General features: G+C 35.0%; 1 pseudogene; it reads left to right on the top strand.

Moving 5' to 3' along the window:
* Window positions 1–9,676: 9,676 nt before the first annotated feature.
* LOC110306788 lies at window positions 9,677–11,860 on the top strand (annotated as a pseudogene).
* Window positions 11,861–12,388: the final 528 nt, after the last annotated feature.

Raw genomic sequence — 12,388 nt, 5'->3', positions numbered from 1 at the left:
CAGAGAGAGAGACAGACAGACAGAGAGAGAGAGAGAGAGAGAGAAATTCCAGCAGAGTAGTAAAGTCTTCATTTAAAGATTTATTACTCAATCTCCCATTGCTATATTTAAACCCATAACACTGTATAGCTTATAAATTAGTAGTTGTTTTCCAGTTTTCATACAGACCTTTTCCCCAGCCATGCCCTAATATAATAAAGTCTGAAGTTATTCTCTAAGTCTGTGCCCCCAGAGTCTTGTCTTGTGTTTCTGCTTTATCTCCTTCATTCAGTATGTCTCTAATTACTCTTCAAACACCAAGTATCAGCCCCTCACCCTCAGTACATATGTCCTTCCTTCCCATGCATGCATGCATATACACATGAATATTAGTAGGAAACTTAAATTTTCCTTCCCTGTGGTTCCATACCCTTATGCAAATAATAAATTGTTATCTCATTCTTTTATTTTAAATGCTTAATATATTATTTCATATTCCTTTAATTTAACAGTTTTTACCAGACAAAGCACCTTATCAAAATAAAATAAAAGTTCTATTTTCCATCCTGCATGTTATAATATTGTATGTAACCAATGACTGCTTTTGCCATATAGGTGAATATATTAGTGAGAAGCAGAGATTAGAAATAAAATCATAAACACTTAGACTAGTTCTGTTTCACAACTTTAGGCCTGGTATAATTATTCTTTTCACTAAAATTTCCCAGTGGAAACATGTAATCATTTAACCACCTGTACTAGCTGCATTGTAACAGATCATATAAAGAATCTTTGAAATTACATATGACACTAGAGGAATCAGAAGATATTTCTTGTCTAATTTTGGTTATAACACTAAGTGAATATGACTAGAAAGGCTTGAGATGTATAGAGACAATTAAGGACTTGTATGCAAAGGTCATTGTAAACTTTATGACCAGCAGGTCTGATTTAGAGGCTCAGACATTGAGATTACCAATACCATGCCCTCTGTTACTCTTAATGTAGATTGAAATATAGTGCTGTCTTTAGGAAGGGTCAGTTTTTCTCCAGTCTTGATAAATGTTGAGTCAAATTGTAATACTGAACAGGACTTTTTGTCCATTGGCATATGTTAAAAGGAGGGAAGTTAAACAAAATTCATCAGATTTAAAAAAAAATTCATCAGATTTTTAGAGGATACTATTAGAGGTAAATAGGCCAAAGAATGTAGTAAAGTGAAGAGGTTACATCCAATGGCAGGGCACCATGCCATAGCTCTTTTGAAAGAGAGGTGACAGACATATCCACATATTTCCTTAACTGTCTGAGACAGACTTTGCAGTAGATGATTGAGTATGTGTGAAATCAAAGCAGTGGAGAATCCGATATAATCAGATTGTAATCAGTTCATCTGTACATATGGGTCTTAATACTAACATAATTAGGTTTGCACAGGAAGGTTCCTTTGAGCTTTGAACTCCTGTAAATAAACACAAAGGAAAATCAACCTCACAACAGAGTCAGCCTGCTATGTTCTTTGAAAGAACTTCACATGCTTTTTAATTATTACCATAAATAACGATTCAAGCTCTTCATGTATATGTTATCAAATATTAATAAATGTCTTCAGAGAAAGTGACTGTCTATAAGCCAAATAGAAGAAAACTGTCAACTAGAGGTGGCCGAGAAACTTAACAGAAAGCAATCAGTAGACAATGCTCCAGAGCACAGATGAAGGGAATTATTTTTCACCATTGTGGCTGAGTAAAATGAAAATGTATATCTCTGCTTCCCGATGGCAAAGGAGAGCGGCCATCTATCTTGTCAACACCTGATACTATTTGGCTGGCGGACTTTAATTAGATAGACTAGACAGCTTGCAAGAGAAAAAAAAAAGTCGAGAATCTCTATTCTGGTATAAATTTTCTGAGCAGTGTGTGAGAGGTGTACGCAGAAATCATGTTGGCAAAATATTTTGTGTAAGTGCCTCCCACACACAGCTTTAAAATGCTACCCCTATGTGTTTTCCATTCCTGCTGCTATTCAAATAACAAGTGTCTGCACTCTCTTAATCTGCTTCTTTTGCTCCCTTGCCCTATGACTCCTCAAAGAAACATTAGCAACTATTGCATTTGTCTCCATATGCTATTTCATGTAATTTTGAAATGATTTTAAATTAAGTGGACCTCTTTTCCTAAGACATGATCTAGAAGGTAAGTTATGTGGAATGAACCATAGATACTCCCTAGTAACATAGAAGGGTTGAATTCATTGAAAAGTTATAAAGTTTGTTTTAATATAATTTGTGTTTGTTAAATGTTATCAGGGAGCACTGATGAAACACAGAACTAAATCTACAATGACTGAAGTTTTTGTCTTGTAAAGATCTAAACACTTTAATGATGTCTTTATTCTTCAGTGATTCCAGTATTTTCCCCCATATGCCCCCACTGTTATGCGGACCATCATATAAAGTTGAGTATCATCCAGAACCGGGACGCATTCTGCAAATGTGGGTGCAAAGCATGTCTGTTATAATATCAGCTACCAAATACACAAGAAGGAAATTGTACCCTGTTTTTGATCTCCATATGCTCCACAAACATTTAGTGAGCATGTGTAGTGTGCATATTAACAGAGATCTGATTATATCTGTCCAATGAACGCACGATGGATACAGCAACACACACAGATGATTCGATTCTCTAATGTGTGGCTTTGGATATCATATTTAAGATTGCTGAATGCAGCCTCCACTATATGGCTTTGAAGATCAAGAGATATTATTATATACAGAGACTAACACAAGGTACAAGCTCAGTTTAGAAAATTTCATTCATCTATCTTTTTCACTGTAGAAAGAGATCTAACAAATTATAAAAGGGGAAAAATGACATGTTTGGGTGTGACTCTAAATTCTAGCTATCTGTGAATCTAGTATATTAACAAAGTGATTAGTTTTAATAGTAATACAGAGAAAAGGTAGAGGCATATTATCTAAACTAGTTAAATTGTAGACAGGAAGTCCAGTATCAAATGACTAATTTCATTTAATGCTATAGTTGAGCAAGACAGTGCAATTAAAATATTTTCATTAGTTCACAAATTATATGCACATAGAAACCATCAAGAGATTTTTAAAAATGCATATTTTTAAAATATTGGTTAAAATTGCCTCTAGAATTTCTGCTTCAGTAGATCTGGAGAAGGCCAGAAAACCTTTTTTAAACAAGTTCCTACATGATTCTTAATGCTCCCCTTCAGAGTGCTCATTTGTAAGTTCTCGCCTTAGTTAATGCCTGGTCTTCAAGGAATAATTCTCTTTGTTTCTCACTTTTTCTTTCTTTTGCGAATCTCTGGATAACCAATTATTTCAATAAAACTTAACTGACAGAGAACAAAAAATATTTTAAAACTCTGAATATGCTAATACAATACTGTTCTCTGAAACTGCAAATGATTCTATGATAATTTGGAATAATCAGTAAAGAAAATTAAGTACATTTGCAACCTATTTAAAAATAGTTTTATTTGCCCTATACATCAGTTGAGTGACATATAATGTTGGAGTTTAACCTTCTTGCAGAGAAGTCTAATTACTGTTTCGTTTTCACTATTTGCTAAGCATGCTTGTCAGTGTTAGCACATGCAATATCCCTTTGTTTGTTTATAAACTATTTTTTGAAACTATAATATAACTGTATTATTTTTCTCTTTCATACCTCCATTCAAAATTTCCCATGTATTTTCCCCTTTCTGTCTTTTAACTTCATATTTTTCATTGTTGTTTTTGTGTGTGTATGTGTGTGTTTGTGTGTGTACTAAACCTATATAAACTTAGAGCATGCAGAGTTAGTGTCATGGTGAATAAAATATAGATATATGCTGCTGTGCAAAGAGCTACCTTGTAGCCAAAAGGATAAATTAAGAGTAAAAGAGTTCAGATTTTGATAATGTTATTGAACTATACATGTTCCTATGCTATTTGAAGTTTTTCTTACAATAAGTATAAACCTTTAAAGAAAAAGATTTCTCTATTTGCATTGGAAGGCATTGTGTGCGTGTGCATGTGCGTGTGCATGTGTGCGTGCGCGTGCACACGTGTGTGGGTGGGGTGTGTGTGTGTGGGTGTATCTTAAATTTACACCACTAAGGGTGATTATGCTGCCCTGATGAACCACAGAAGAACAAAAATTCCAAACACCAGGCATAGAAAATCAGTTTGATTTGTTGGCCAGGGAGTCCAAGTGACCCCCCAACTTAATATAAGCTACATTTATTTTCCTTTGTTAATGTGTAATAGGTATACTGACAAAATTAAATACTACAATGAATCTCAAAGACTAGTGAAATGCAAAGAAATTTATTGTATAGATAATCAGGAAGTACCTGGGCTTTTTTGGCAACAATATGGTTCCTTTGTTATAACATTATGGAAAACACCTTAATATTAAGTATATTAAGTATAAATTTTCTGATGTCTGGTAAATTTTCACATGTAAATTTTCTTTAACAAGGCAATTAAAAAGAAAATACTGTTGATTAGAAAGAAAAAAACAATATCTTGATTAGTTAGCTCTCAATAGACTGAAGGGAAGCTTTCTGTCCAGTTTTGAACTTTTAGAAAATGGTCCTGAAGGAGCTGAAGGGGTTTGCAGCCCCATAGGAGGAACAACAATATGAACCTACCAGTATCCCCAGAGCTCCCCGGAACTAAACCAAAGAGTACGCATGGAGGGAACCATGGCTCCAGCTGCATGTGTAGCAGAGGATGGCCTTGTTGGACATCAATTGGAAGAGAGGCCCTTGGTCCTATGAAGGCTCTGTGCCCCAGTGTAGGGGAATGTCAGGATAGGGAAGCAGGATTGGGTGGGTTGGTGACCAGAGGGAGGGGGGATGGGATTGGGGTTTTCAGTAGGGAAAACAGGTAAAGGGATAACATTTGAAATGTAAATAAAGAAAATATCTAATAAAAAAAAAGAAAGTGGTCATCCATTCGTTCAATGACAAATTATGCCTGTGTTATGTCCTGATATTCTCGTACAACACTGCATAATTCAGTGTACTTAATCATTTTAATTTCTCTAAAGCCTTTTACATTTCATAAACGGTTAAACTGAGTTTCAGATAGTTTTTAAATTTAGACAATATTGAGGATTTTTCAACATCGGTAATCAGAACCAAGACTTTTGACTAAGGGTACAAGTACTTTTCCTCTGTCAGACACATTTGCAGTGAACCTGACTTGTACCCTACTGGTTGATCTCTTCTTCTTGTCTTCACACTTGCTTCTCACTAAGTAGATGATAGTAATAGTTAACAATGCTGACAAAGTGGGTATACTTATGTACTTTTTCAAATAGATTTTGGATACTGTCCATTTGTAGGTTCAAAGGCATTTACTAATAACTGATATAAAAAATGGGTAAATTATAATAAGCTTGCTTGTCTCCAGTAGTAGAAGGCTTTATAGAATTTAGCTGTGATCCTAGTTTAGGAACTGGGCATGTAAGCATGGAGGCCTATATATGTCTTGTACAACCTCACACTTTGAAAGGCCATTTAAAGAACTAAGAAAACCTTGAAGTATTCAATTTCTATACTAAAATAAATGGGACAGGGTCTCTCAGTGAGCTTGGAGATCAGGGATTTGGCTTGTTTGGCACTAAGCATACTCCAGGGACCCTACAAATTCTACCTCCCCAGAGCTGAATATAAAGGCAAAGCTGATTTTTTTTTTTTAATATCAGTGATGGAGACTGAATTCAGGTCCTCATACTTGTGGGTCAAACACTGTCTATAAAGAAACCATCTCCCAAGTGCAGCCACACTGGATAGCTGTATCCATTCCCTAAGTGCTGAAATTATAGGTCTATGCCACCAAACCTGGCTGTGAAAATCCTTTTAAGCACAGCAATATAACAACCCATACAACATGCTTATGGGCTTGCTCACTTAAAGCACCCAAATTCAAGAAAAGAAAGTCAAATAAATTATGAGAAGTTATGCCTCAAAATGCAGCAGAGGGGAAATATGTTAGTACTTGCAAGATTACAGAGGATGGAAAGAAACACACGTGTACACACACACACACACACACACACACACACAAACGGAAAGAAGGAACATACTATTAGCTATATATTTTTTCAACAGTTTTCGGAGTTTACTTAATTCTGATTGTAATTCGTAGTTCAGCCTGAGCAACATTTATGTTCAGTGCTGTAAGTGGAGGTTGAATTTCCATTTAGCTTTATACATTGAATCCTCCTTTTGTCATTATTTTACTTTTGAAGATTTTAGATTTTCTTAAATTAACAATTGATGCAAAAGTGTTCCAACTGCAACTAAAATAGAAACTTAGGAAAAATAAAGTACTCTTGAGAACATTTAAAAATAGAATAATTTTATTCTAACAAGCTGATGATCTCATGTCAGTGACTCAAAGGGAAATCAGACAATGTACTTCAGTGCCTTTCCTGATTTGAGGAAACTGAGGCAGCATTTTCATCAGCTCTGAACACAGGCCATACTGGGATTTAATTAATTGGACCTTAGGCTCTATACAGAGTATTTCACTTTCATTGCCCTTGTTTAAAAGCCATGTATAAAAGTATTTATATGTTTCGGGAAATAACTGATAAATAATTAATATTCTATGGGCTTGGCTAGTCTGCTCTTCTTTAAATCTTGAGGCTATATGCATGGCTTGCCTTTCAGTACCAAGATGTAATCCACCCTGAAAAAAACAATAAAGATATTTTAATTTGACTTTCTCAACTGTAAACTAGCATAAAAGAAGTGTAACTAGAATAGGCATAACCCCGTATGTGGGAAAAAAATATATATCCCACATGATGGAAAATCCCTGTTAATTGCTCATAGAATTTGTCACAGGTAGGTGGCATTTGGTGACTCACAAGAAGGGAACTGAACTGCAAATTAATTATTTTTTGGCTATAAAATGATGCTGGTTTGTTTTGTGCTAATCATGGCATAGTTAATAAATGTCATTCAAGTCATTAAAACTGAAGCTTCTGATGCTGTTGAAAACTAATTATAGAATGATTTTAGAGAGCAAACATTTCTGGTAATCTACTTTAACTAATATAATCTACCATTAATAATATTCTCCAGTAAATATATATTTTTTTTACTCAGTAGTAGATAACTTCACTCATGACTTCATTTAAACAAAGAATGATATCAACATTAACAAAATATCAGAGTCTCCTTCCTACACATGAGTATAACACCATAAAATAGTTTTAAATATGCCATTAACTTGGCCCAGTGTGGGCGAGGGTGTTGGAAAATGGACATCTTCTTATATTGCTTGTGGGAGTAAACTAGTTCAATATTTCCAGAGAACAACATATATCAAAGCAGTACACACTCTTTGAACTAGGACCTATTCTATGTCTCTACTCCAAAGACTCAGTCATGTATATTGGAAAGATTTCACCACAGTATTCTTACCTGAAAATAAATAAGATACAATGATTATATAAACTATTTTTTTACTGAGGGGATTGAAAATATTTTGTTGTAAAGAAGGAAAATGTAGTCAATAAAAGAATCTATTTGCTCTTCATGTCTACATTTATAAACTATATGTATGTATTTGTTCTTAAGGATCTATGTTTCATGGGCCTAGACTCAGAGAGCACAGTTATTATTCACTTTCATATTTTACAAACAAATAAGTAAAGTGAGAAAAATAAAATATCAAGATATTTATCCATGTTTTTAAAGGTTATTTAAGACACGTTTCTATGTTTCTTTCTATACTTTTCTTTAGAGATATAACTGTGAACAGTTGAATCAGCTGTGTATAATGGTGATAATTAAATTTATCAAAATATATGATATTCAATAATCTCTTCTTTGCCTTCTCTCTGGAATGTTTGCATACTCTGGCATAGATTGGGCATAGGGCAGGAAAAATAATCTATGCCCTGAGCTCTCTAGAATACATATGCTATTTTCTGTCTCAAATAAGGAAGCAGCCATGATATGGGGATTTCCAGGTCTCCCTATAACTGTATGCATGCACTCTATAGAAGTGCCTACTACACTGGACCTCTTATCACTGAATTCTAATTCCATTGTTATTTTCTTGATTCTATCCACTGGAGAGTCCCTTAGATTTGAGTGTGAAAGCTGATCTTTTTCTATTATACATTTTAACCCATTTAGAGTTAAATGGAAATGCCAATACCTTATTCTTTTCAAAGAATCATCATGCAAACAGAGGCTATATCTCAAGTACACACTTAGATATACATTCAAATATCTGGTATCTACTGGGGGCTGAAGACCCAGGAATAATAATTCAGAACTGTTCTTTTTCATTCAAATCTCACTATTTTCTTTGAAGAAATCATAACACAGGAAGTAGGACACTGGAGACTGGGTTGAGATAAAAGCCAATTTGGCATTTGACAGTTTTATTATTGCCTTTGATTTCAGAGGATGAATTGATGCTAGGTGAAGAGATAAGCTGAGCAATATCAAAATGAATGGGATAATTCATCTTTGTGGATCCATGGACATATTTTAGTAGTCAGAATGTACCAAAAAATTTTGGGGTCTTCATTTCAACTTCTAAGAAAAATAGATTATTTGAGTGATTGGATAATTAATATAATGCTTTAGAAGAGCTAGACAATTATTCTACTTATAATAAGAGAAGATAATCTTAATTGTAAAATTGTAAGCTTAAGTAGATTAAAATGCTCAGAAAATCAGTTAACTCATTTTATGTCATATGAAAATATTAAATTGTGGACCAAGAAAAGTGAGGAAAAGTCAGTTTCCTTGAAGAAAATGCATTAAAGTCTCAAGTTGTATGTGGATGTGTGCCCATTTAAAGAGGTTGGTGCATATGATAAATTCTTTGAAAATAATTTTTTCACTACTTTCCATGCGTTGCATAGCAACCTGAAATCCTCAGAATTCAAGGATAGTAGTGCCCTAGTGAAATGTCGGTTTCTTTATGAATGTTAAGCTCTAAGCTATACTCTTTGAATTAGGATATATTTTTACCCAGGATGTGAAATAACTTTTGCAGAACTAGATTTCACTCATGAAAATTCACAGACAAAAACTGCAGGCAAATACTGCAGACCAGGATCAGAGTTTAGAAGACCAATGAAGAATCAAAATATCTGACCAAGGGATAAAAGTTTATTTGGAGTTTATCCATAGAGGTTTGGAAATATAAAGGACTGAAGAACTTTTAATGTCCATTTCAGACTCTTCATCTCATTGGCACAAAATATAGAAAAAGCTGACATGGTATTGTGTGACCTTAACTCCAACACTCAGAGGTGACATGATCAAGGCCAGTCCCAGCTCTATCAGCTACATAACAAGTTTGGGCTAGACAAGGCTAAAGGAAATATAAGATAAGCGTAAAAGGACAGAGGTTTTTTGTTTTAATCTTAGTTTTGTTTTGTCTTGTTTTGTTTTGTTTGTTGTTGTTGATAAACACGTTGATTGAAAACAACTTGGGAAGAAGAGGTTTATTTTATCTTATAGGTTATTCTCCATCATCTAGAGAAGACAAGTTTGGTGGTTTATTGATAGTAGGCTCTATAGGCTACTGTGTATTTGAATATTTGATATTCTATCTCTATTTGTTAGAAGTCTTTGGAAAAGATCAGGAAGCATGATCTTGTTGGAGGAGCGGTTTCATTGGGGGAACTAGGGCATGGGCTTTGAGGATTCAAAGCTCAAACCAGTAACTTTGATTAGCTTTCTTTTTTTTCCCCCTCTTTCTCTCTCTTGGCCTTAAGCTTGTGGATCAAAATATAAGCTTTCAGCTACTGGTCCAGTGCTATGCATCCCTGCCTGCTGCCATGCTTTGTACAATAATGGCCATGACTTCTAACTCTCCAAAACTATAAGCCTCAAATTAAATGCTATATTTTACTGTATTTTCTAAATTGCTTTCTCGTGGAGTTTTATCACAGCAGTAGAAAGATAGCTAAGACTACAAGACAAAATATGAGGCAGAAAACACAGAGGATTGTTGCTTACTATTATGCTACTATTGGTTTGCTAAGCTAGCTATCTTATACAACCTGGGTCCAACTGTCTATGGATGATAGTTGCCATAGTGGGCTGAATCCTCCTACTTGAATTAATAATTAAGAAAATGCTTCATAGCATTGGCACTGGTCAATAACAAGAAAGAAATTCCTCAGTTACAGTTTTCTCTTTCCAGAAGTGTAAAGTTGATAAGCATGATAAACCATCATATTTTCACATCACAACTTGACTGGTTTATAAAAATTCATCTGATTTAGCATTGGCATAATAATTTCATAGAGAGATATAATGTACTCTTTTGGGTTTCACACACTCAGTGTACTATCAAATACTGATGACTTTTCCCTCTACTTCTCCCCACCTTCTTTGTTAATATCCTGGTCTATGTAACCACATCTTTCTTCAGACTCCATGAATATACACCTATTCAGCACCCACATTTTCTTCCTCTAATTTATTATTTAAACGGGAGATTTTTGGATGATTCTTTTTTGAGATTGTTTTTTACTATGTAGCTCAAGCCCTTTGCTAACCTTGAACTTGTCAGCTTCCTTGCCTTAGGCTTGCCCTGTTGGCATTACAGATGGATACCACTTCAACAGGCTGGAATACAAATGTGCTCAGTCCTCCATTTCTAGTTCTTTAAAAATACATCCAAGGATTTTTTTTTTTTTTTTGCATTACATTTAGGATAAACTGCTGAACTTCTTTCTCAAGCAACTCTTGCTTCTCCATCTCTAAGCAGGTTCTTCTTCCAGACCTTAGCAGTCCCTGGGTATTCTGATGCTTTTATCTGCTTATTTAAGAGAACTTCTATAGAAACCCATTTTCTTTTTCCTAAAGCATCCACTATATCTATAACTTTATATTGGTGCATTTGATTGCTTTATTAGCCCTCTTTCTCTCAGCTATGTAACCACAGAAACCAAATCTGCTGTTAATTATTATTGACTTCTCAACTCTAAGCCAGAAAGAAAACACCAATATCTTAACACTTGGTCATTTCCCATAATTGTTTTATTGCATGTAGTAAAGGAGGAATATAACATATTCTTTGTCTGTTTGTCTTTTGAAGAGCAATGAATCACAAACACTTTAACTTCACATATTGTTATCATACATTTCAATAATTATTTTCAACACTTCAAACCCAATTCATTCCTTTTTATTAATAAGAATTAAGCCTTTCTGCTCCACCATTCTTCTGTACAGCCTAACTGCAATGACATAATCCTGAAGCCCCACTTTCACAAGGACTGGCAGCTGCGAGTGGACACTTGGTTCAAGCAGCCGGCATCCAAAGTCTGCAGACACAAGGCCCCCACATGGGAAAGCGCACCGCATTGGCCCTTGTCCCGCGTCTGGTCCCACCAGGCCCATCATGAGGTGCCCTACAGTTAGATACCACACCTAGGTCCAGGCTGACAGGGGGTTCAACCCAGAGAAACTCAGGGTGGCTGGTATCCACATGAAAATGACTCGTACCATTGGCATCTCTGTGAATCCATGGAGGCAAAAACAAATCCACTGAATCACTACATGCCAGTGTACAGCTCCTGAATGAGTACCACTCCAAACTCTTACTTTTCCCCAGGAACCCTTCTGCTCCAATGAAGGGAGACAGTTCTGCTGAAGAATTGAAATTGGCCACCAAGCTAACAGGACCTGTGATGTCCATCCGGAATGTGTACAAAAAGGAAAAGGCCAGAGTCATCACTGAAGAAGAGAAGCACTTTAAAGCTTTGCCAGTCTTCACATGGCCCATGCCAATGCTCGGTTCTTTGTCATCCGAGCAAATATGGCAAAGGAAGCTGCAAAGCAGGATATTGAAAAGAAAAAGTAATATCAGGTTGGAGTGTTACAATACCTTTTCCATAAAGCAAGTGAAAAAATTAAAAATAAATTAGAGATTCTGTGGCTATAGCTCAGTAGCAGACAATGTATTTTGCATGCAAAGGAAGCAGTCCTAAGTCATCTCCTCAGTATTAAATAATAGACATAGACAGATCATAAATAAATAAGTAAATAAATAAATAAACAAATAAATATAATTTGCCTAACATCTTCTAGTTCAGAGAAGTAACAAACACATATATTTCTATAAAATCACAACTGACACACTTTTCCATATTTTCTTATTTCCTATTGCTTACATACTGCTATAAGCCTCCTGCATGCCATCAGTAAAACACTATGTTGTATTGAGAAAAACAAAATAAAACCTTCACTTCAAAGATGCTCTATACCTAAGATACTTCTATAACTTGTTCTCATCTAAAAACCTGGTGAAAATAGACTTGATCTGTGTTTCAAATATTAAATATATAGCAGGTATTAAGTGATCACTTTAGCTCGTGTAATTGTTAGTGAA

This window comes from Mus caroli, chromosome 2 (genome assembly GCF_900094665.2).
Source record: "Mus caroli chromosome 2, CAROLI_EIJ_v1.1, whole genome shotgun sequence".
NCBI classification, from domain to species: domain Eukaryota; kingdom Metazoa; phylum Chordata; class Mammalia; order Rodentia; family Muridae; genus Mus; species Mus caroli.
Note: the sequence above shows the minus strand (reverse complement) of the source record. Positions and strands in the feature narration are given on the sequence as shown.